The sequence below is a fragment of the Prionailurus bengalensis genome, chromosome X (assembly GCF_016509475.1).
Source record: "Prionailurus bengalensis isolate Pbe53 chromosome X, Fcat_Pben_1.1_paternal_pri, whole genome shotgun sequence".
Taxonomy (NCBI): domain Eukaryota; kingdom Metazoa; phylum Chordata; class Mammalia; order Carnivora; family Felidae; genus Prionailurus; species Prionailurus bengalensis.
The window spans coordinates 6,609,371-6,630,593 of NC_057361.1; the positions used below are offsets into that span (position 1 = coordinate 6,609,371).

Consider the following 21,223-nt stretch of genomic DNA (forward strand, 5'->3'; position numbering starts at 1 on the left):
AGGTCCCAGCAAGAGATGAAAACTTCTATTTGCGGTTGCTAACTACACGCCACCTGGATGCGAACACTTCAGCACCCTGCAGTCCCACAGTTAGGCGAGGCGCGGACAAATTAGGCAGCAAAGCCATGGCTGTCTGGCCCCTCTCCCCCTACCCAGAGGGTAAGATCCTTGGGCTCAGACCCATCTCGCTCAGCTCCTATCGCTGGAGCTGCCCGGCACCCAGAACACAAGTTCCTCGGTCAAGGTTGGCTGCATGGATACATGAGTAAATCCACCGCCAGCACCTGCACGCCATCCCCGGGCCCTTTGGTGCACACACGTTGCTTCTCCTGGCCTCCCTCCCGCTCCCCGACACCGTCGGAGTGAAGGCACTTTCTCCACCGGGCTGGGGCACCCGTCCCCCGCACCGAGTTAGGGTGGCATGAGCAGCAGGGGGAGGCTCAGGTTTTCCTGGTGACTTATTATCGGACCCACCTTTCAGGCCAAAACATAACAATAATAATAAGACGTACTGGGGTTGAAGGGACTAACCAAGGCGACCCAGCTATCAGGGAACATGTGAGCATTTGAGCCCAGGTTCCAGCTCCCCTGCGTGTCTGCTGTGAGGTCAGGCCAGTGGGTTTGCGTCTTTATGTTCATGAGACGCAGGAGAGCAAGACCTAGTGAGAACAAAGAGCGTGACAAAGACACTCGTGCGATCACATTTGGCACAGTCCGTAACAACAGGGGGAGGGATGCTGGATGAGTTTCCAAGGGCTGCAAAGCAGGTGCATAAAACAACAGAAACCTATTCTGCCCCAGTCTGCAGGACAGAAGTCCAAACTCAAGTGTCACGGCAGCGCCACGCTCCCCGTGAGGGCCGTGGAGGAGACTCCGTTCCGTGCCCGTCACACCTTCTGGGGTAGCCAGCCATCCTGGCTGTCCCCTGGCTTGTGACCCCATCCCTCGCCATCTCTGCCATCGCACGATCTTTGTTCTCCCGAGTGTCTTAGCATTGTCTTGCCTCTGTGCGTGTCTCTCTCTGTTTGTCATCTCTGCTTCTCCTCAGGACAGCAGTCATACTGGATTAGGGCCCACCTTGATCCAGTAGGACCTCATCTCAACTCGATCACATCTTCAAAGACCCTATTTCCGAGGAAGGGAACATTCACAAGCCTTAGAGGCTGGGACACAAGTCTTTTGGGCGGAGGGAGGGGACACAATTCGACCCATAAAATGTGAGCAGTGATGGCAGATTATTTCCTGCTACGTTCTTTGGAACGTTTCAGGCAAAGTGAAGCCGGGGCTCCCAGGCAGCATCTTGCTACTCAAGGTTGGTCGACCTGTGCAGACAGCAAATGTTTTCTTGTAGGTCTTCACAATTTAAAGGCCTTGGCTCTAGGGTCCCAAATCTACGCAAGGGTGCTGCTAAGTATCGCACGATGCGTAGGACGGTCCCCACAACAAAGAATGAACCAGGGATCAAGTGAGACTCTCAAGCACTTCTCCGTGAGGGATACGTCTTGAGGAAAAGCTTGAGAAGCCCTCCCCCAGGCCATGCCCGTCGTTTTATAAACCAGGCCTTTAGGAAAGTCACCTCAAATTACCCGCTGTGAGGAGCCCCCTGTTTCCTGCCCAGACAGACCCTATTTTACTGATTCTTTTTTTCTTTTTTTTTACTTTTTTAAAGTTTATCTATTTATTTTGAGAAAGAGAGCAAGCGAGGGAGCGGCAGAAAGAGAGAAAGAGAGAATCCCAAGCAGGCTCCGCGCTATCGGCTCAAACTCGTGAACTGTGAGATCATGACCTGGGCCGAAACCAAGAGTTCAACACTTAACCGGCTGAGCCACCCAGACGCCCCTACACCGATTTCTTTTTCTATTATTTTTATTTTTTAAAGATGTTATTTTTAAGTAATCTCTACACCCAACATGGGGCTCTCGCTCACAGCCCTGAGATCAAGAGTCACGTGATCTTCTGACCGAGTCAGCCAGGTGCACCTACACGGATTGCTGTATTGCATTAGCCAAGGACACAGACCAGGTGAGTCTTGAAGATGGAGGGAAATGTCAGAAGGTTCTGGAATTTGAGAGTCTCCCTGGTGGAGCAGAGTAGATCCAGCAGAGAATATATGGTTTTGAGCCAGCAAACACCAGAACATGGAGGTGTAAGTCCCAGAGAAAGCCCAAGTGTCCCAGAAAGAAACAGAGCACAGCTAGAAAATAAATTTTATGCCTAGGGGCCCCTGGGTGGCTCAGTCGGGTAAGTGTCTGACTTCAACTCAGATCATGATCTTGAGGTTCATGGGTTCAAGCCCCGCGTTGGGCTCTGTGCTGACAGCTCAGAGCCTAAAGCCTGCTTCTGATTCTGCGTCTCCTCCTCTCTCTGCCCCTCCCCTGCTTGTGCTCTGTCTCTCTGTCTCTGTCTCTGTCTCTCTCAAAACTAAAATTAAAAAATTTTTTTTCTAATGAATTTTTCTTCCTCAAAACTGTACTGGTCAGTGTAGGCCTCAATTATGGGTGAGCCGCCATGAGAAAAGTGACCTCTGGTTGACTCTGGAAAGCTCCGCCTCTCAGGTGATGTCTGCTAGAAGACAGGACCAGGCAAGTCAGAGGAAATGTTTGGTTCATTAAATAATTTGCAGTTCTGAATGTTTTGTTTGTTTTGACTGCGTGAACAGCTTCTCCAAATGGATGTCAGGCTTCTGCGGCCCGCCCACTTTACCTTGCCCCAGCCTTCTTGGTGCGTTTTATGTTTGCTTAGTTATTTTATGTATTGGCCTCAGATGTTTGGATGTATGACACTAGGCGTCAGCTGAGCATCCTGGCACAGCCGGGCTGGCTTCTGACACTGTTAATTGGTAAGTGATTTGCCTGGATCACAAGACATACTTTCCCGTGAAATTAATGCCCAGGCCAGACAACGAAAGCCCCTTCCTCCCACACTGTCCCTGAAGGCTTGGCAATAGTTTGGAATTTTGTCCCCCTGTCTCAGGGCTTGTCTGGAGAAATGTCTTTGGTAGGTGAGCCGGTTTGGAATTCCGGATCTCCACGCGCCACGAGTCCATATGGGGAGAGACGGAGGCGAAGGGAGAGAGACCCCTTCAGTAGACAACAGTTGCTTCACTCTCTTAACACCGGGGTTCCAGATAAGGCTTGCGCAGCCAGAATGGGGGTTCAGAGGTCTGGAGATTACGAACTGGGACGGGGACTTTGCACGATGCGTTAGCTCGGGAGACAAGACCCATGGGAGAAAGACGGGCTGGAGTGGAGGGACAGGAGAGTGTGGTGGGCAGAGTAAACACTCCCAAAGAGGTCCACGTCCTAATCCTGAGAACCCTTGAGTCTGTGACCTTACATGGCAAAAGGGACCTTGCAGGTCTAAGTTACAGATCTTGAGATGGGGGGTGATGCTGGATAATGTGGGGAAGCTCAGGGTCATCTCTAGGGGTTTTATTAGGACCCAGAAGTTCAGAGGAAGAGAGGGAGGCATGAGGAAGCAGTGGACAGAGTCAGAAGTTCACAGATGGTGTCCCACTGGCTAGGAGCACGGATGGAGCGACCAGGAGCCCAGCAATGCAGGCGCCTCTAGAAGCTGGAAGAGGCAAGACAGTGGATTGTTCCCAAGAGTCTCAAGAAGGAACCAGCCCTACTGACCCCTTGTAGACTTCTGAGCTCCGGAACTGTGAGAGAATAAAATGGGGTTGTTTCAAGCCACCCTGCCTAGGATTATTTACAGTAGCCACAGGAGACCAGCGTGGTGAGGTTCAGGGATCAGCATCGGACGGTGGGAGATGGGGGAGGGAGGGAATGCCCAGGAGGAGTGGATCCCCCTCCCACCGCCTTCTGTCCCCTCCCATTCCCTCCCAAGGCAGAGAATGCAAAGGATCATGGGAGGAGTGGAGGCCACTCTCCTCCCCCAGGCCTGCCCTTGCACCCTCTCCTCTCCTGGTGGCTTTTGCCACTGTCCCCTGGACCTGTCACTGTTCTCATCACCCACTCTTTTTTAAAACTGTCTTTTATTGTGGTCAAATTTACATAATCTAAAACGTGCCATTTGGACTATTTTTAAGCACAGCTCAATAAGGACTTTCACACCGTTGTGCAAACATCAGCAACATGCGTCTCCAGGATGTCTGCATCTTCCCAGCGTCAGCAAAGACACAGCAAGTCCCCATTCCCTCCTCCCCCCTGGTGACCGCGAATCCATTGTCTGTGTCTGTACTTGCGCATTGTACACAGTCCGTCCGAGTGGAGTCCTCCAACACCTGCCCTTGTGTGCCCGGCTGATCTCACCCCGTGCAGTAGTTTCGAGGTCCAGCCGAGTGGTAGCATGTATCAGACCTCCACTCCTTCCTTGTTCAGGGTGAAGAGTTGTCCATCGTGCGGATGGTCCGCAGTTGTTTCTCCGTTCGTCGGCTGGGTTTGGCCGCTGGATCTGAATCTAGCTCTTGGCCATGGCAAAACTTGCTGCAAGAACATTGGTGTGCAAGTATCTGTCTGGGTTCCTGCTTTCACTTCTTTCCGGCAGAGGCCTAGAAGTTGAATTATTGCCTCGAAGGAACGCTATGTTTAATTTTGTGAGGAGCCACCACACCGTTTTCCACTCGCACAGGCAACGTGCTAGATAGAGCCTCTCCATGCCCTCGCCAACACTTGTTATTTTGTTTGTTTTCTATGCTTATTTATTTATTTATTTATTTTGAGATGGGGGGGGGGGCAGGGGAAGACAGAGGGAGAGAGAGAATCCCAAGCAGAGAAGCTGGATCTCACCACCACGAGATCATGAGCCAATATCAAGAGTTCGACGCTGGGGCGCCTGGGGAGCTCAGTCGGTTAAGTGTCCGTCTCTCGCTCAGGTCATGATCTCCCATTTTGTGAGTTTGAGCCTCATGTTGGGCTCTGTGCTGACAGTGCAGAGCTTGCTTGGGATTCTCGCTCCCTCCCTCCCTCTCTGCCCCTCCCTCGCTCGAACTTCTCTCTTTCTTTTTTTTTTTTTTAATTTTTTTTTTCAACGTTTATTTATTTTTGGGACAGAGAGAGACAGAGCATGAACGGGGGAGGGGCAGAGAGAGAGGGAGACACAGAATCGGAAACAGGCTCCAGGCTCCGAGCCATCAGCCCAGAGCCCGACGCGGGGCTCGAACTCACGGACCGCGAGATCGTGACCTGGCTGAAGTCGGACGCTTAGCCGACTGCGCCACCCAGGCGCCCCGAACTTCTCTCTTTCAAAATAAATAAATAAGAACTAAAAACAAAAGAGTTGGATGCTCAACAGACTGAGCCACAGCCAGGCACCTGTTTCTTAGTTTATTTGATTACAGCCATCCTAGTGAGTGTGCACAGCACTGACTCTTTGTTTTTTAATGTTTTTTAATTTATTTATTTTGAGAGAGAGAAAGATAGACAGTCGTTGAGGAGAGGGGCAGAGAGAGAGGAAGACAGAGAATCCTAAGCAGGCTCCACACTGCCAGCGCAGAGCCTGATGCGGGGCTCGAACTCACAAACTGTGAGATCACGACCTGAGCCGAGATCAAGAGTCGGACGCTCAACTGACTGAGTCACCAGCACTCTTCTGATAGGAAAACATAGCTGAGTGCTTACCGGGGGCCTGTGAGGAGGGAGGGAACCCGCTGAGGAAGAAACATGAGAAGTATGAGGGGGGACGTCTTCACCAGCCACAGAGAGGAGAGGCAAGAGTGGGTAACATCCCTGAGAGTCCCGCGAAGGTGGCCCTTAATAGGTAACGAACACCCTGAACAGGAGTGGTCAGCCGAGCGCCCCACCTTTAGTGTTGCCTGGACAGGGGGGCACACGCCCTTCATGAACACCTGCAAACCGACATGAGGAAAGGCCTCTGTGGATCCCCTGGTCTTTATTTTTTTTTAACGTTTATTTTATTGTTCAGAGACAGAGCATGAGCAGGGGAGGGACAGGGAGAGAGGGAGACACAGAATCCAAAGCAGGCTCCAGGCTCTGAGCTATCGGCAGAGAGCCCGACACGGGGCTTGAACCCACCAACCGTGAGATGGTGACCTGAGCCGAAGTCGGACGCTCAACCGACTGAGCCACGCAGGCGCCCTGATCCCCCGCTCTTTATGATGACCTTAGCGGAACAAGAGAACTCAGAGGGACACAGGCGATTTGCTGCTCAGGTGACAACACCATTTGAGGAACCGTGGTCTCCGAGCGTCACAGTGGGCCTTGAACTGACTGGCAGTATTGTCCCCCCAAACCCCATCAGTGTGTGGCCGGATGTAGAGTGCAGGTGAGGAATCCACAGCTCATTAAGCGGCCATTTAAGAAAGCCCCTCTCCGGGCAGCACGTTTTCCAAAGGAACGTCCGAGAGGAAAGAGAGGTATAGATACATCCACGCACGTCGCGCACGAGACACGACCACCAATTACGTGCCTCGTGCTCTTTTCTTTCCTTGCCATAACGGACAATTAACTGGAAAGCAATTTTATGTGTTTAAGAGATACGGATCGAGAAAAATCAATAGGACTGGGATGTTTTCACAGTTATCTCTGTTTTAATTGTGGTAAATTTTTTTTTTTAACGTTTATTTATTTTTGAGACAGAGAGAGACAGAGCATGAATGGGGGAGGGGCAGGGAGAGAGGGAGACACAGAATCGGAAGCAGGCTCCAGGCTCTGAGCCATCAGCCCAGAGCCCGACGTGGGGCTCGAACTCGCGAGATCGTGACCTGAGCTGAAGTCGGACGCTCAACCGACTGAGCCACCCAGGCGCCCCATGTTTTAATTGTGGTAAAGAAACAAACCTCATAACATAAAATGTACCATCTTTAAGCGTAGGGTTCAGTAGTGTGAAGGATGTTCACACTGTCGTGAGGCGGGTGCCCAGAAGTGTTTCATCTTGCAAAACCGGCTTGATACGAAGAAGCCACGAAGAAGCCACTCCCTCTTCCTCGCTCCCACAGCCCCTGGCAACCACCATTCTACTTGCTGCTTTTATGTCTTTGAGTACTTTTCTTTTAAGTTTATTTGTTTATTTTTGAGAGAGAGACAGAAAGAATGAGCGGGGGAGGGGCAGAGAGACAGAAGAGAATCCCAAGCAGTGTCGGTGCAGAGCCCGGCGTGGGGCCTGAACTCACGATCCGTGAGGTCATGACCCGAGCTGAAGTCAAGAGTCGGACGCTCAACCCACTGCGCCACCCAGGCGCCCCTCCTGTGAGTACTTTAGACGCCTTACAGACGCAGAGCCATATAGTAGTGGCCTTTTCGTGACTGGTTATGTCCCTTGGCATAATGTTCTCAAGCTTCGTCCACACTGTGATGGTAGAATTTCCTTACATTTTCAGGCTACATACTATTCCATCCTACGTACGGACCACATTCTGTTCATCCATCGGTGGGCATTTGGGCTGCTTCCACGTTTTCGCTGTTGTGACCAATTCTGCTATGAATGTGGGTGTGTAAATATCTCTTCAAGACCCTACTGTCCAATTCATTCTAAGTGGGATTGCTGGCCATCATAGAAGTATCTCTTTAGACTGCCAAGTGACAAAATGGGTAGTACAAAGGCCAGTTCACGGGGCGCCTGGGTGGCTCCGTCGGTTGAGCGGCCGACTTCGGCTCAGGTCACGATCTCGCGGTCCGTGAGTTCGAGCCCCGCGTCGGGCTCTGTGCTGACGGCTCAGAGCCTGGAGCCTGTTTCGGATTCTGTGTCTCCCTCTCTCTGACCCTCCCCTGTTCACGCTCCGTCTCTCTCTGTCTCAAAAATAAATAAACGTTAAAAAAAAAAAAATTCAAAGGCCAGTTCACAAGTTATATTTGTGCAACAGGGGAGCATATCGGAGGGAAAGTTTCTAGCTCCCTTTACGCCTTGTTTACAGTTTATTATGAGCACTAGTTTTTAAACTTGTTATGGAAGAATACATACCGAAAAACACAAAAACGTTAGGTATGCAGCTCAATGCATTTTCTTAAACTGAACGCACTTGTGTAACCCACATTCGTGGTAAGAAAGAAGACTTTAGGGACACCTGGGTGGCTCAGCTGGTTAAGCCTCTGACTTCGGCTGAGGTCGTGATCTCACGGTTTGTGAGTTCAAGCTCCACGTTGGGCTGTGTGTTGACAGTTCAGAGCCTGGAACCTGGAGCCTGCTTCAGATTCTGTGTCTGCCTATGACTCTGCCCCTCCTTTGTTTACACTCTGTCTCTCCCTCTCTCTCAAAAATAAATAAACACTAAACAAAATTTTTAAAAGGAAAAAAGGAGGACATTGCCAGACCTAAGCAGCCCCTTTCCCAACCTCCTCAAGGGGAAACCACCCTGAGCTGTCAGTCTAAATAGGCATTGTTGATACTCAAAACATCCTAGAGGGAAAAAAAAGGAATTAAAAAAGAAAAGAGAAAGAAAGAAAAAGAGAAGAGGGAAAGAAAGAAAAGAAGGAAGGAAGGAGGGAAGGAAGGAAAGAAGAAAGAATGAATGGAAGAAAGAAAGGGAAATGGGAAAGGAAGGAAGGAAGTAAAGGAAGGAAGGAAGAATGAATGAATGAATGAATGAAAGGAGGGAGGGAAAGGAAGGAAGGAATAAGGAAAGAAAGAAGGCTGAGTTTGAAGGCCAGCCTTCCCTTTGGCTGTGTGACGTCGGGCAACTGACTTAACAGCTTGGATCAGCTTTTGATCGCCACAGTGGACGTCCTCCTAATGCCGCACCGCCGCTCAGCTCAGTGCTGTCACGAGGGCCGTGACCTGGTTCCTGGATTTTATCACAACTAAGGGGAAACAATGATATTCTGGGGATTAGCGTAACGTCAGGCTCTACCCTCTGCTCTTGAGGGCGGAAATTCTAGAAGAGCGTATGTCATGTCCACTCTGTGAAGCTTCCCGGGGATTTTACGGGGCAGAAAGGAAGAAGAAGAGCCAGGTTCTCAAGGGCCGGCAGGAGGCCATGTCCAGCGAGCCGAGAAAGCAGGGAGCAGGTGATCCGATGCCCCTCGAAATGAGCGTGGGCCCCGCCGGCCGGGCAGCTCCCTTGTTGGACCAGGTGGTTCTGTAATTTTCACATTTATATTTAGCACAACTTCTGAAAGTCTTGTTAAGGGAGGCGTGGAACGTCCCCGGAGGTGAGTGTGAAACAGAGCAATGTTCTTGCAAAGCTCCATAAATAAGAAGGTAATGGGCCCACCCGATGAGCAGGGGTTGTCCGCACACATTCAGCCTCCCCAGGGGCGGGCTGGAACACTCTAGGCTTCTCATGCTCTCTCTTTCACACTGAGGAGAGCACTTAGCAAAGCCTCCTGTTTGCCTTAAAAGGGAAATGAAGTTCCCCCATGTGTGGCATTGTGTGGGAGATAACATTTCAGTGCATGGTCATACGGCTTACCAGTAACCCTGATATTAACATAAAGAGAAATAAAAATAATATTTCCTCTGGTAACCCAGTGACTTTTGCAGGAAACAGAAAAACCTCAGTTTTTAAAAAAAAATGTTTATTTTTGAGAGACAGAGAGCGTGAGCGGGGGAGGGGCAGAGAGAGGTGGGGGACAGAGGATCCCAAGTGAGCTCTGTGCTGACAGCAGACAGCCCGATGCGGGCTTCGAACTCACGAACCATGACATCATGACCTGATGAAGTTGACCCTTAACCAACTGAGCCACCCAGACACCCCAGAAAAACCTCAGTTTCCTCATCTAAAGACAATCTGAGTGAGGCTCCAAGTGGCTAACAGACTTGTCTAAAGTCACCCAGTTGTTAAGAAGCAGTGTGTGATCTTAAAACATGGGTTGCTAAAATTTAAAAGACCAACCAGGGGTACCTACGTGGCTCAGTCCATTGAGCATCTGACTCTTGATTTCAGCTCAGGTCATGTTCTCACCATTGTGAGATTGAGCCCTGCGTGGGGCTCTGTGCTGACCGCTCAAGAGCCTGGAGCCTGATTCGGATTCTGTGTCTCCCTCTGCCCCTCCCCCACTCGTGCTCTGTCTGTCTGTCTCTCTCTGTTTCTCTCAAAAACAAATAAACATTAAAAAACATTTTTCTTAATTTTTGACCATGGATAACTTATGAGAATTTCTCATTGTTCTAATTTGTTAATAACACAAATCCCCATCTGTAGTGTTTCTCTCTTCCTTGGTATTAAGATAACTAAGTTATTAAACTGCATCAGGAACTGAGCTGGAAATTGACATAAAGGTTATAACTGAACACCCAGTCTCAACACTAAAGATCTAAGTACGCTTCTAGAAGAAATAAGAGTTCTCTGCTATAAAAGAACTATTTCTCTGTGTGCTTGCTCTGATGGCTGTTCTTTACTGTAGTAACACGGAGGTATGTTTATAATAAATTATGAGCTTTGAGTAGAAGCTTGGAAATAAGACTCAAGACGCATCTGGGTGGCTCAGTCAGTTGAGCGTTCGACTCTTGATTTCGGCTCAGGTCACAGGACCTTAGGTCATGGGATGGAGCCCTGTGTCTGACTCTGCACAGAGCATGAGTGTCCTTAAGATTCTCTCTCTCTCTCCCTGTGCCCTTCTCCCCCACTCCCTCATGCTTGCTCTCTCTCTAAAATTAAAAAAAAAAAAAGTCAAAAGATGGGAGGCAGATTCTAGTGTGCACTCAGGCACTTAGGTGGGGTTCAGGTCTGGTGTATCAACCAGCGTCCTTACAGGAAACAGAAGGCATGCACAAAGGAAGGGTTAAAGAAGAGAGTTCCATGAAGGGGCCATGTAGGGAGAGGTGGGTGGGGTCAAGGGAATCCAGGAGGAAGCCGGATGTAAGGGAGCTGGGTGTGGGAAATGGCACTGTTGTCTCTCAGTTGACGGTTCCTCCCAGCCCACATCTTATGCCTCTGCTTGTGGAGCGTACTTCCTGCCCCTTTGGCCTTGGGCTTCATTCACTGACTCGCTTTGGCCAACGGAATGAGAGCAGATGTGGTGAATACCGTATCTAAATGGAACTTTAAACGCGCAAAATCTTCTTCCCTTGATTGTGTGTGTGAGCTCTGGATGAGATGAGATGTAACTCCTGTGATTAGGTAACTATGCAGTTGACTCTGGGTCAATCAAAAGGGAGACGTCCTTGGTGGGCCTGACCTGGTCAGGTGATCTTTATAAAAGGGTGAGCCTGATGTAATCAAATGACCTTATCAAAGTGGGGAAACTCTCCTGCTGAACTCAAAGGCAAAGCAAACAGCTGCTTGTGAGCTGCCTATGAAAAAGACAATTCTCTAGGAGTTGACAGCCTCGGTCAGGCCCTCAGCTTGACTCCAGGCTGGTAAGTCTGGAGGATGCAGTTATGCCTTGCCCAGACTCCTGGCCCAGGAAATCATGAGATAATACATGCGTGTTGTTTGAAGCCTCTAAATGTGGAGTTAAGTGGAAAAACAATTCACCAGGGAACATATATCCTCAGTGTTGCACTACTTTATATCTTCTTTTTAATGCTAGGATGAAAAGAATAGAGGAGTTGCATTCCCTTTGTAGTTTACTCATGCAGCTTCAGTGAAGAGGGAGGGGTAGGTAGGAGAGAAATCAGACGGATTCCCTGCAGAAGCCCTTTTACAATCACTTTCTAGCGCAATTAGGGAGCTGTTTTTTTTTTTATTAAAAAAATTTTTTTTTTGTCTTAGAGAGGGAGAGACAGAGCACGAGTCGGGGAGGGGCAGAGAGAGAAGGAGACACAGAATCGGAAGCAGGCTCCAGGCTCTGAGCTGACAGCGCAGAGCCCAACGCGGGGCTCGAACTCAGGAACTGTGAGATCATGACCTGAGCTGAAATCGGACGTTTAGCTGGCTGAGCCACCCAGGCGCCCCGGGGGCTGTTATATTCTAACACTGACAACACCCATCCTAAGCCCTTCACTTACCTGAATCTCAACCTCATGCTTCTAGCAGGTCCCCTGTCCTCCCCAGGAAGGGCAGGGACCCTGGCCAGGACCCAGCCCCAGCGCTGTCCGCAGGCCCCTGGTAGAGCACTCACTCCAGTGTGGGGTTGGTTTATGTGCTCTTGGGCTCCCTGGTCTTTCAGCAGAAATGACATCTCCAATGCTTCTGGTGTTCCTCAGCACTGTGCCAAATGTGCCCTCACAATCCCCCAAATGTTGGCTAAATGCTTGAGCTATTAATAGCATTCCGATACTGACTTTCCTCAGGGTAGCCGTTCTCAAAGTGTTCCTCAGACCAGAGTCAGCATCTCCTGGGAACCTGTAGGAAATAAGTCATGGGTCTCACCCGCTGAGTCACAAACTCAAGGGTTGGGGCCCAGCCATGTGGGGGTGACAAGTTCTCCCCGTGGTTCTCCTTGCTTTCAAGTTGGAGAATCTCCTCCCTGGCCTAAGGGTTCATATTTTCGGGGAATCAGCCCCTTAATCATTCCCAGAATGGTCCCTTACTCTCAATGTTTCTGTAGCTGCTTTATTTTGAATTTTGCACGAAAGTCCTCAAAGTCATATCATCAATATCGTGCTCACATTCCTGGTAATCATCTGAGATCCGTATTTCAGTGGAATCATCACACCTTCAATTTGTTGAGAAGTTACTGGGTACCAAGCACTCAGCATAGTGCTGAACGCGGATTATCTTCCTCTCAAACCTGCCCCAGGAGAAGAGGCCGAGGTGACCCCGCTTGTCAGAGGCAGAATCTGGAGTGCAGCCGTGTGCAGTCACTTATATAGCACATTGCCACAGCCGGTCGGGCTGGACTCGAAATTCAGAGCCAGGGTGTCCTGCTTTAAAATCACGGCTTGGGCGGCTCAGTTAAGCGTCTGACTTCAGCTCAGGTTGTGATCTCACGGTTCTTTGGTTCAAGCCCCGCATCAGGCTCTGTGCTGACAGCTCAGAGCCTGGAGCCTGCTTCCGATTCTGTGTCTCCCTATCTCTGCCCCTCCCCTGCTCGCACTCTGTCTCTCTCTCTCTCTAGAATATATGAACATTAAAAATTTTTTTAAATAAATTTAAAAAATCACTGCTTGCAACCCCAGACTCAGTAGCCTCAGAATCCTAGACCCCAACTTTTAAAACACACCAACTGTTTACTGCATCCAAATCGTGTGCCCCAGAAAGCGTCCTGCTGGGGCTAAGGACGAGCATTACCATGAAGGTGGGGACGCTACAGTGTGCAGCCAGTCCCTGCCTGTGGTATTGTGGAACGCACAACGCCTTTGTCCCACCAGCCTCCGTGGGAAGCTCTTTGTTCCGGGAGAAGCCGCACGTGTTCAGGGAACAGAGGACACCGTGACTGGCTTCCTTGGAGGTGTGGATCCGGCCCCTGTGAGAGCCACTCGGCCTTTCTCCTCTGCTCCAGGCTCCCTGTTGCAGGCACCACCCCAGGCTTCAAGCCATCTCGGCCCCCTGCAGCCCCCTAATCCCTTTCCCAGGGGTCCTTCCCTTCCACCTCTGGCTCCCACCCGCCATCTCCGACGTGGATGTGGCAGCACGGTTATATTTCAGGGTCCCTAAGCAAAGCCCCACGCAAACACTGGCCGCGCCCCACTCCCGCCACCTGGTCCTCTTGGCCATCCGCCGATGGGACTTGTCACCTAGTGCCCGAGCACCATGAAAATTGAGAGTCGGCGGACTGAGTCCCCTGCCCTGATCTTTCTTCCTCCTCTGAGGCTGTCATCTCTGCGATCGACTGATTCCTCCGGGGCCCTTACAGCATTTCCATGTTTGGGTCTCCTAATACAAGAGAGAAGTAGATCTATAAATCATTATCATATTTGTTTGCATCTGTTAGTATGTGAAAATATATATAACACAAAGTTCGCCATTTTAAATCATTTTATTTATTCTTTTTTAGTTTACTTATTTTGAGAGAGAGAGAGAGAGAGAGACAGAGAGAGAGAGAGACAGAGACAGAGAGAGAATGCTTGGGAGGGGCAGAGAAAAGGAGACAGAGAACCCCAAGCAGGCTCCGCACTGTCAGCCCGATGCGGGACTCAATCTCATAAATGCTGAGATCAAGACCTGAGCTGAAATCAAGAGTCGGATGCTTGGGGTGCCTGAGCGGCTCAGTCGGTTAAGCGTCTGACGTTTGGTTTTAGCTCAGGTCATGGTCTCATGGTTTGTGGGCTCAAGCCCCGTGTGCTGACAGGGTGGAGCCTGCTTGGGATTCTCTCTCCCCCTCTCCTTCTGCGTCTTCCCTGCTCCCTCCCTCTGTCTCTCTCTCAAAAATAAATAAATAAACTTAAAAATTAAAAAAAAAAAAAAAGAGTCGGACGCTTAACCCACTGAGCCACTCACATGCCCCAATTTTAACCGTCGTGAAGTGCACGCTTTTGTGGTATTACGTGTATTTATCGCCACTGTACCCCTTCCAGAACTTTGTCATCATTCCCAAAAGAAACTCTCCTCTCATTGAGCAATAAGTCTGTGCCCCTAAGTCCCCCAGGCCCCGGTAACAACTCTCCTACTTTCTGTGTCGATGAGTTTACTTATTCTACATACGTCATAGGAGTAGAATATTCTTTTATCTCTGTATTATCTTACTTTTTGAAACCAGGAGGACAATGATGGGTGTGGGGACAGAGGGTGGATAGGGAGAAACGGAATTGTCGATGGCGAGTGACATTAGGTTCTGTACAAATACAATAAAATATAAACGTAAACAGTGGGGGGTGGGCATCATGGGGGCCCCCCTCTAGTCGATCCAACACACTTTCAGGGTGCGAGAATGAGGGGAGAAAGAGCTGTGGAAAGCCCCCATTTGCTCTTCCTCGGCTGGCCTGAATTCAGTCACCGACGCTGAGAGTATATAGTCAAACCTTTTACCCCAACATCATGGGGCAGTGACGGTTTTCGAACAGCCTTTGATTAAGACTGTCATGAAACGAAATGGAAGGAAAGATTGGTTTTAAGCATTACTGACTCATCTTCCTCCACCTGCAAATTTCAGCCCCAAAATAACTTGAAAAGAAAAAAACCTGGTTTATTTACATTTCCTCTCTATTTTTAACCGCCTTTCTGTTTAAAACATTTAATATCTTCTGAAGCCTTTTTAGAGCCCATTGAACCCGTAGCGAGATATCGTATTTATTTTCATAGCTATTTTGATCCGCTGAGAGAACTTTTTGTTTTCATGGGAGCTTTTAGGGAAGGTGAATCAGGTCAACTTGTCTGGCTGACTTGTCAACCGGCAGTGGCAGCTGCTTAATAAAACGGTGCTAAATGCAGATGTACTAATCATGTGTCTCTTTTTATGTGGCTCAATTTTCCATTACTTGAAGTTCCCAAATGCTAATAAACCCTAATGCACTATTTTTGGTGGGAATGAATGCATTATGCTTTTCAGAGCTGATGTTTTTACATAACTAGAAAACGTTCTGTAAGAGAGGAAAAACCACCCTCGTAGGGTGCACATCATTTGGGGTTTTTTTTTCCTATTGATCTGGAGCTGTTTAAGCAGAGAAGCGGGGAGAAACATAAATGCAGCAGAGGGTGCTGGGCTACGGGTTCTTTTACATCTGCTCATTTCACACTCACGAGGCGTACATTTTCAAAGGGGTCTAAGGGAAAAAGATGTGTCTGGAAGACAGCAAAGTGATTCCTGAGACTCTAGAAGAGAATGCATTTGTTATTCTTCCAGCCATACTTAGAATAAACATTTTGCCATAGAGTCATTGGAAATCAAAAGCCTTCATTAAAACCTGAATGAGTGCAGATAAAAGTAAGGAACAGGTGAGAGAAATCAGGAGTGTTAGCAAACTTCCATGGGAGAATTGACGAAGACGGGGAGTGAAGGCCCTTTCTAGAAAAGACCATGTCTTCATGTGGCTGATGCAGGTGCGTACTTGGATAAAATCCACTGGGTGTTATTGCACTAACTGTATGTAAGTTACACCTCAGAATTTAAAGACAAAAATCCAACCTAACCCAAGCCTGGGGTAGCTCACACCTGCCATAGAATGTAAAACTAGCAACTAACAGTCAACAAAAATTTCACCTCCCTAATCTGAGCTGTTTATTCAGTGTCCCTCCCTTCTCTGCCCCCTCCACCCTTGTCCCCTACAATAGTTATTTTTGCTGCACTTTACTTTATTCTTTTTCAAGCAGCTTCTGGCAGAAAGATGTAGCGTTTTAAGAGTTGAATATCAGAGTACTCATATTTCCCTCTTGAATGTTTTCTAATTCCATCCCTCACTATAGATACATTTTGTATCTCTTCTCCTTGGTTTTGTCTAGCAGGCTCCTTGTCAACACAGCTCACCTGTGTTTCCGGGAACACTAAACCCCATAGGTTCATGCAGCTTTCAGTTTGCTACAAACAATATCCAGCATTGTTTATGGTTATTCTATTAGTTGATTGTATTTACTGCTTCTATTGAGGAAAAAATGATAATAATGGTTCTTTGCCCCAAGAAGCTCGAGCAGTCCGTGTTGGGGTTTCACGCTGTGTGGCTCTGAGGACGGTTCTGGCAAATGTGTGGTGGGATCTGAAGGCGCACACAGTAGGATGTATATCTGCAGTGGGTCTGATGGCGCATGGAGTTTGTTTCTCTTTGCTGTGTTGCTATGTCTGAAATTAAACTGAAGCCAAGTATCAAGTGGGAGAGCCTTGTGTATTTCTTCCCCAGTTTCCTTCGGGGGGGGGGGGGGGATGTTTGGCTACCTTTTCAAATACTAAGTTTTATTTTGCAAAAAGAAAGTTTTATATTTCAGAAACTTTAATGAGACCTTTTCCTTACTTTTGGGGGAAGTTAAGATGAAAGTCACATAACATAAAATAAGTTTTTTTTAAGCATGCAATTCCGTGTACATATATAGAGTTGTGCAACCTTCTCCTCTATGTTGATGCAGGACGTGTTCATCATTCCCAAAGGAAACCTCGTAGCCATTAAACAGCCACTCCTCATTCCATTCCCCCTTTGCTCCAGCCCCAAGCAACCATTAATCTGCTTTCTGTCTCTAATGATTTACCTATTCTGGACATTTCGTAGAAATGAAATCATGCGATATGTGACCTTCTGTCTCTGGTTTCTTTCACTCAGCGTGTTTTTGAGGCTTATCCACATTGTAGCCTGTGTCGGTAATTCATTAAATTTATTTTTAGATGAAAACACTTTTAAATTAAAAACAATCATTTTATTTTATTTTTTTTTTTCATTAGTATTTTTGAGACACAGAGAGAGACAGAGAGCAATCAGGGGAGGGTCAGAGAGAGAGGGAGACACAGAAAACAAAGCAGGCTCCAGGCTCTGAGCTGTCTCAAACTCACCAACTGCGAGATCATGACCTGAGTCGGACACTTAACTGACTGAGCCACCCGGGCGCCCCCAAAACGATCGTTATAAACACACGGTGAGCATTTATTCATTGAGCACCTACTGTGTGCACTAAAGCGCTGTGTTACAGCCAGTGTGCTGTGGAAATTGATGCGATCCCTGCAATCAGCCTGCACTGGCCGCTGAAGGACGAAAGTAGATGAGTGTGTCCCCACCCATGCCACCGTCTCTCACGTGAAACTATTCTAGGTGTGTCCCCAAGGTAGCCCAATTCTTGGGACTCAAAGACTGTCATCTTTGGGGAAGTTATTTCCCCCTCCCCCCACACCTTTCTCCAAAGCAGCGTCCGTTTCCCCAGAAACCACAGAAGCCACTTTAGAATTGTCCCTTCGACTCATGATATGCCAATAAACAGAAGGCAGAGCCCTGTGACCATCATGACGAAGAGACATCCCTCAGAAGGCCTACGTGCCCGCAGGGGACAGAAGACACAAAGATGAAATGGGAAAACAGGAGGTAGAAAAAAGTCAGACAAGCTGGCCGTGTCCAGGTGGGGTCGCCCGGAAGGCTGACCCCTGCGAAGGGTCCTGCGGGGCCATCTGACGCGAAGTAGCCCTTGCAGAAACAGGCTGGGTGGAAAGTGAGGCTTGGAGAACTCAGCGAGATGACCTCGTGGCCGAAGGGAAGATCGGAGCCAGGACTTGGCTGCAAGAAGACAAGACAAGGCAGAAGCCATCTTGTTCAGAGTCAAATACTTATTTGCAAACGAGCAAACTCGGACCATGTGAGAGGGAAGCAAAAGAGAAGGAACCCCCTCAGTTTTCTTGCTTCAGCTTCCCACAGCCAGCGTGCCATCTCCAGCCTGCAGAAGCCCAGGTGGGAGTGACCGCAGGACAGCCACAGGGTGTTCCTGCAGCCGATGAAGCACCCTCTGGCTTCTGCTATGACTCCAGAAGAATCTGCCATCATGCCTCTCTCCCATATTGTAGCAGGTGTCTCATACAGAGAGTCATGAATACAGAGAGTCATGACTCTGAGGCTTTTTCTTCCAGGAAACAACTTGATTCGTGCCGGCCCTGGCTCAGTTGGGCTCGTCCCCGAAGAACTGAGCCCCAAACGCCATGTGGCGTAGTTGTTTACATATTTTCCACTTCTTTGTCTCCCATATGTGGGAACACAAACATGCAGTCTGATGAAGTGGCCTCATGTTACAAGGTCGTGAGGGATGTTGTCACACACGCGTATAAGTAGCTTGCCTTGAGGGTTTTCTTCTTCTTTTTCTTTCCTTAGGGAGGGCGCCCTACTACATGTCTTCTCTTCCTTCACCCCCATGGCAAGCTCTTGCCCATCCTTCCAGACCCATCTCTCCAAGTCGCAAACAGAATAGCTCCTTCCTTGTATATTCCCACCAAGTACATCTCACTGTTGGGACAAACGGTTCCTCCAAATGGAACACGTTCCCCTTGCCCAGCTACAGGCATTGCACGTCACGCTAGAGCCCCACGGACCTTGCAACCGAGCCAGAGAAACAAGATGCAAGGTGAAAATCGTGATTGGCAAACGAGGCACTAAGGCCGGTAGATCGGTGGAGCCCCTCAGTGTTCCGGGGAGTCGGAGAAGGTGCAAATGGCTGAGCGCAATGTTCCGGGCAGTCAGGAAGTGGAGTCGCTGGGGAACGCGGGGAGGTCAGGCCCAAGCCATCGCAGAACAGAGACACGCTGCGATGAAAGGCAGAGCAGACCATGGGGACAGGTGATTATGACTCACACACCGGGGTCAGTTGTGGGTAATGAGGTCCTGGGTGGGGGGCTGCTGAAGTCAAAGGGCACGCGGCAGACTGCCTGCAAAGGCAGAAGCAGAGAATCGGCGGCTGAGTTAGATTTGCCGGGGATCGGCGGGAAGAAGCAGCGGCAGGTGGTTACAGGGATGGAGTTTGTGTAACCGGAAGATGGTCGTCCGACAGAAACGGGAGATTCGGAAACGGGGACAGCGTTTCCTTGCTGGGCACATGGCATCGTTTGGGCCAGATCGCTACTCGGTGTGGATGGGTGCAGCCCCAGGCCCCTCGAGCCTCCCTCCTTTGCTGCCGGGTAAGATGCCAGCTCTGTGACACACACGAGCATTGTGGCCATTTGCGAGGCACGAAGTATGACAGCTGTCACATTTGTTTATGGACCGCTTGGCTCCTGGTGCCCCCAGAGACTAACGTCTGTGAGTGACAACACACCCCCAGATGTTACAAGTTTCCGGGAAGAGGTGAAATAATGCATCAGCCTCCACCGGCCCGCTCCCGCCAGACAAACGGTGTCTTCCCTCCGGCTCTTGTCTCCGCAGCTCAGCGAAGCAACAGTCCCGTTGGCGGACCTGCCGGGCTTCTCAGGAGGGTCCCTAGCATGTCAGGGGGTCCTCTTCCTCCTCCAGCTACAAAGCACAAAGATGCGGGTGCTAGGGCACCTGGCTAGCTCGGCGGGTCAAGCCTCTGACTTTTGATTTCAGCTCAGGGCTCGATCTTACCGTTTGTGAGATCAAGCCCAGCATCAGGCTTCACGCGGAGCCTGCTTGGGATTCCCTCTCTCTCTCTCTCTCTCTCTCTCCTTCACTCTCTGCCCCTCCCCCCCTCTCGTGTTTACACACTCAAAGATCAAGAAACATTTCCCCAAAAAATGTGGGTGCTGAAATCCATGGCCTGCTCACCCTCTCCAACGCCACAGCCAGGAAGGATGTCTTCACTGTTTTTACTCTGGGGAAAAGGTGGAGGGTGGGCCATTACTGGAGACGGTGAACAGAAACCAAACTACCCCAGAACCTCCCAGAAAGCCAGGTGAAGGCGTGGGAACAATGGACAGACAGGTTTCGTGTGGTGCCACGGATTTGTGCTACTTTGATATTTGTTTTCGGCCCAGCATTGCATTAGGAATTGTCTCACTTGCCAGCTCAATGTTTCCATGCGCATAATTTTCTCAATCGTCTGAAACGGTGAAGGTCATAAAGTCACAGAAGACATGTCTTTAAAAACTAGGTTTTTAAAAAAAATTTTTAGTATTTCTGCATTTCATTGAATGAAATTATAAGTAGGACGATTTGCAAAAGTAAGGAATACAGAACTGTGAGCTTTTAGAACACCCACGAGGGAGAGTCCAAAATTAGAAAAATAGATGAATTCTTATGAGACAGTCACACTTCCCACACATACACTCTCTCGTTTCTACCATTTATCGCTCACAACTTTTATTAGAGGTAAGTTTGTCTTCTACTAGAGCGTAAGCTTCTAGAAGGTAGGGGTGTGTGTTACTGTTTTGTGTTTTCTCCTGGAGATCCGTAAAATGAACTCACTTATTGTTTGCTGGAACAGAATTAAACTTATATTACTAAGAGTTTTTGTTTAAAGTTTATTTATTTTGGGGGGGCGCCATGGTTGCTCTGTCAGTGAAGTGTCCTTCAGTTCAGGTCAGGATCTCACGGTCGGTGAGTTCGAGCTCCACGTCAGGCTCTGCGCTGACAGCTCAGAGCCTGGAGCCTGCTTGGGATTCTGGGTCTCCCTCTCTCTCTGCCCCTCCCCCACTTGTGTTCTCTCCTCTCTCTCAAAAGTAAACATTAAAAAAGGTTTATTTATTTTTCTTATTTTTTTTAACGTTTATTCACTTTTGAGAAACACAGATAGAGCATGGGTGGGAGAGGAGCAGAGAGAGGGAGACACAGAATCTAAAGCAGGCTCCAGGCTCTGAGCTGTCAGCACAGAGCCCAATGCGGGGCTTGAACTCACTGACTGGGAGACCATGACCTGAGCTGAAGTCGGATGCTTAACCCACTGAGCCACCCAGGTGCTCCAGAAGTTTATTTATTTTTGCCAAAGGATCAACTGAAATGCTATTTTAGGAATGGCCCATTGCTTAGAAGGTTACAATTGTATTAAGTGAATTCTTAAAGCATCTAAATCCAGTAAGGAAATGAAATTTGAAAGGATGTTGAGGCACCTGGGTGGCTCAGTCGGTTAAGCGTCCGACTTCAGCTCAGGTCGTGATCTCACGGTTCATGGCTTCAAGCCCCGCGTCGGGTTCTGTGC

The 21,223-nt window shown here is 49.0% G+C and overlaps 1 protein-coding gene across 1 annotated transcript in view; it reads right to left on the minus strand.

The window, feature by feature from the left end:
- Positions 1 to 21,223, minus strand: part of LOC122477724 — a 129,339-nt gene that overhangs the window by 106,955 nt on the left and 1,161 nt on the right. The gene's annotated exons all lie outside the window — the stretch shown is intronic.